General features: G+C 35.9%; 2 pseudogenes; one reads left to right on the forward strand and one right to left on the reverse strand.

The window, feature by feature from the left end:
• Positions 902 to 3,432, forward strand: LOC104707076 (annotated as a pseudogene).
• Positions 3,431 to 4,434, reverse strand: LOC104707075 (annotated as a pseudogene).

The following is a 4,932-nucleotide window of genomic DNA, read 5'->3' on the forward strand; positions in this document are numbered from 1 at the left end:
GCGCGCTTCAAGATAGTTTCGAGAGATGCACACAAGATGTGTAGTGTCGCCCCATCAATAAGGTAGAGAGATCTTTTGATGATTTATTCATCTAGAAAAGAATGATATGCATAGTAGTGCTTGTATCATATGTAGTTGTAATTGCTTTCTTGCTCTAATAGATTTGTTCTGGACTAAGTCCCAAGAATATATGTAGGAAAAACTGAACTCTGTTAACAAAGTTCTTACGTTATTTACTTTATGCTCGTACAAAGTCGAAGTCAATCATACACGTACTTAAGCATATAGACTTAGCCACAAATATATGTTTTCAATATTAATTCACTTTTGTATATCAAAGTTTTGGTTTTATTGGTTCTTTGTTTTTTTTTCTCTAATAAAAGACCTTTTAGAAATGAACCCTCGTTATATATATACTTAAAACATGTTTTGTGGACTAGTCATTTTGTAGTTAGAGCATATTCTTATGCTGTCTTCTTTTGCTGTTCTATATTGCGATGTTGTCACAAGTAGAGGTCACGGTTTTTCAATCTTGGTTCGAAGCATTTATTGATAGGTTAGTAAACCCATCTACGGTAGCTACCTTGTGTAAATTGGCTACTTAACTCAGTAACACCGTGACTATAGTTACAACTTACAAGTTCAGCTATACAATCAGTTAAGTACTCAAGTTACTTACTAACATGTACTGAACTAACAGTGAGATTTCTAACTTCAATTTGCGGGAGTGAACTGTGGAGGGTCTATTTGATCAAATTATTTACTTAGTGGTTTTTTCAACACGTTCTTAAAAGCTTCGTATTATATTTCTCTCCCTAGTATATTACTTTAATTACAATAAGACTCAAGAACTATCTTATATTTACTAATTTCAACCTCAATGTTTGGTTTTGGTCAGAAATCATTTATTAGGTACCCAAATTTCCAAATCCAGTTTCGCTCTCTCTCTCTCTCTCTCTCTCTCTCTCTCTAACCATTGATGAAATGAGAGTTCTTGAGGAAATTGCAGAGTCACCATTTCTGATTTCAAGGCTAAACCCTAATTCGACGGCCAGTGGATATGGATGGGTCGATAAGTGCCATGGTTTCCTACATAACACGGTTCTTGTTGCGGCTTCTCTCTTCTTTGTCGCCTACTTAGCTTACGAGGCGAAGAAGAGCTTGTCTAAGCTCTCGAATCGGAGATCTTATATCATGATCGCTTATTATGGGTGTCTTTGGCTTGTTACCTTGCTCAATCTTGTTTGGTGCTGTCTCCAGGTTTGTTTTGATTTTATAAAGATCGCTACTTTGATTGCATGAGTGAGATTATTATGACTATTTTAGGCTCTGGGAAACTCAAAACTGAAGAATCTGTTAGAAAGATTAGAACTTTTGATTGAATGATGAGTATATTTAACACTATTTTATTTAGTCTCTCTGAATCTCAAATTAGAAATTTTAAGACTAGTTCTTTGGGAGGGATACATGTTTTTGGATCCAAGTAAGATGTGTTTTGTTAGGAAGATCGTAACTGTAGTCCCGGCTGTGTATGGAAATGGGTAAATGTTCCTTGTCTCCATTTAGTTTCTTGATTTCGATTCAGTTATCCGAGTAATGAAAGAATCTTTCAGAAAGATCAGAACTTTGATTTAGGCACATGGAAACTCAGATTCCGAATAATCTTTTAGAAAGATCAAAACTTTGATTGAATAATGAGTATATGAAGACTATTTTAGGTTCTGTGAAACTTACATTACTAAGATTATTTTCAGAAAGATCAGACCCGAGTATATTAAGACTAACCTGAGCTCGATGCAACTCAAATTAGAAACTTTTTGGTCATAAATGTAGTCATTAGATTGTTTTTCGAGGGTTTCTGGATAGGTTATTGCCTAATGAAAGAATCTTTCACAAAAATTACAACTTTGATGGAATGAATGAGGATATTAAGACTAATCTAGGCTCTTGAAACTCAAATTAGAAATCTTTTGGTCATAAGTTAAGAATGAAATCATAATAGTATGTAGTGTTTCTGGATTGGTGTGAGATGTGTTTTGTTAAGAAGATCGTAACTGCAATATGCTGTTCATGAAAATGAGCTAATGATCCTTGTATCCATTAACTATTCCAGGTTTAGCTTATCATGTTTCATGTAATTTTTTTGTGTGTTACAGGGTTGGGAATGTACTCCTGGGAAAGAAGTTGTTTGGAATCTGTTAACTTTGGTCACAACATCTGGAATGTTGTTTCTGGAAGTAAGCCTAGTGGCTTTTCTCTTCCAAGGAAACTATGCGAGTGGTTCAGAAGCATTGACGAGAACTTTCCTTATCTCGGGGTTTGTTATTGCTCTTGATTTGCTTTTCAAGGTATCAATCTTCTTCATAACTACTACACGTCTCAACTTTGTCTACTCTACCCTCTGAACAAATCTTAGATATGGTGAAATGACAAGTTTATGATCTTTCATTGGTTTTGCCAAACTTTCTGATATAAGTTTAGGCCTTACCATTTCTTTTCGCCTTATATTCAGACACTTTTTCTATTTGGATTTGGTGTGCCATTGTTTATTGACAACAATGAAAATGGAAATACGTTCAAATGGGGATTATGGATCATTCATAAGCTTCTACTCACTGGCGTTTATGGGATGATCTTCTTGATGTACAACTCTAGGCGGAGAGAAAAATTGCCCGGTAAGTTGATCAGAAGCTTCTACATTCCTTATAGTCGCACTAGCCCATTATATTGTTCACTGGTTTCTTTCTATTTCTTTTCATTCATATCTTAATGTTTTTAACAGCAAGGCCTGCATTTTTCAAGTACATAGCCATCATGTTTGCCTTATACGGACTTTACCTAGTTGCATCTGTGTTTACTGCAAACGGCGCACATTTTTGGATTCTGGTAACTCTATCTGATACCATCCCAACAGAGAATATTGTTTTATATTCAGCTTCTATCTGCCTTTGAACTCAAAATACTTACAGGTTGTATGGGATCATGAGTGTTTCCTACCACGCTTTATACCTTCCTCTTCTTTACTTTACTTTTCTCGCAGACTTTTTCCAGGTTAAAAGTCCTCATCATTCATCTTCTCTCGCTCTGTCGCTTTCCTTTTCTTTTCCCTCTAAAATGCAAATGGCTTTGTGCAGGAAGAAGATCTGAACTTGGAGAATGTATACTTCTCAGAGATGAAGGACGCTGGATTCTTCGATTCTGATTGGGGATAGAACTAGGGCAACAAACATCTTCTAAATCTGTATATACACGTTGGGTAGGATCTCATAGGAGTCATGGCCACTTGTTCGGGCTTTGGGTTACATTTTAGGGTTAGCTGTTGTGTGTCTGTCTGTACTTGTCCCTCATGTTTCCTACTCTTTTATAAATCTAAGTTTCATGTGAACCTCTCTGTTCCTTTTAACTGATAATCTAAAGGAAAGTTTTGTAGTAGTCAAAAGATTGACACAACTAACCACTAGGGCAGAGACATACAACAAAGCATTGACACAATTGAGCAAAAGACAATAAGAAAGACAAAGCCGTTGGTTGTTTCCTTAATTAAGCGGTCTTTTCTTGGACGAGTTCTTCAATGAGTTCAGCAGCCTGTTGGACTGTTGCAATCTCCTTTGCTCTTTCTTCCGCCATTGTTATCCCAAACTCTTCCTCCAAACCCATCACTATCTCAACCTGCAAACAGATCACAGTTTGGTGATGGATGGCCATTAATGAGTTTTTGAGACAAAAAAAACAATTGGTGGATACATACTGTGTCGAGAGAATCAGCTCCGAGTTAAGTAAATTTGGTTCCTGCAGTGACTTTTTGATCATCGGTGAGCGACAATTGCTTCTTCACAATCTCAGACACTTTCTCCACTGTCTCTTGCTTGGCCTTGAAGCACATATAAAAACCCCTTTTAGTCTTTGGAACGCAAAGATCAAATAAGCTCAATGAAAAGTGAAATTTAAATCAACGTACTGCACAAGATACTTGGAGGCGAGCAGGCATCGAACGTCTTCGTAGGCTAAAGGAGAGATTATTTTTAGTCTTTCCATCGTTGAAAATCGAAACCTGTTTTTGAAGACTGAACCTTGTTCTTGTAGCCTGTTTTTTACCATGCATCAACAAACGACAAAGATTTCGATGAGAAGAGCTTTCTACAACCATAGTTACCGGATTTTTATTGAGTTACAAGAACAAAGTTTCTTAGAAAGAAAATCTTTATAAATTCTTCAATATTGATATATAGTATCAGTCTATCAGAAAATGATATTATAATCGATGGTAACGAGGAAACTATTGTATCGTTAGCACAAAGAAGAAGAGGAACTATGTACCGAGACACGAGCTTGCATGGAGATTGAGGAACAGAGAGTTGTCGCCATATTATCGATCTGATGGAGAAAGATGGCGGATTGTTCAAGGAGCGTGACTTACGATTTGTAGTTGATATGGCACTAAATGCGACTTGTTCTGTATTTATAGCATAAAGTGGTCCGGCTGAAACGATTCAATGACTGGGGACAACATATTTGGGTTATTGTAGGGCTCATTCGTAGATTACATGAAAGCCCAACTAAAATATACTCAGCGTTTTGTTCCGTAGTTGGACTTGGAGTTGGAGTTATATTATTTGCAACCGGTGTTTTTCTGTTATTTTTTTTTGGGGTTTTCTAAGCAAAATAATTACTTTTTTTTACAAGTTTATTCTCTATATACAAAATAAATATATTCTATATGTCAAATCGAATCTTAATCCGGAAAAAATTCAGCCGCCATTAGCGCGACTGAGATCAAATATATCATTCAACAAAAAAGGGTTCAAAGTTATAATTGAGAAGCGTAAATCAAAAAATTAATGTCAATGGAGCATTTTACAATGTCATATTTTGCAGTTGTTAGTAGAGATTTCATCTAATGGTAATCATGTTTAATATGTTTGCAGATGTTTT

This window comes from Camelina sativa, chromosome 8 (assembly GCF_000633955.1).
Source record: "Camelina sativa cultivar DH55 chromosome 8, Cs, whole genome shotgun sequence".
In the NCBI taxonomy this organism is placed as follows: domain Eukaryota; kingdom Viridiplantae; phylum Streptophyta; class Magnoliopsida; order Brassicales; family Brassicaceae; genus Camelina; species Camelina sativa.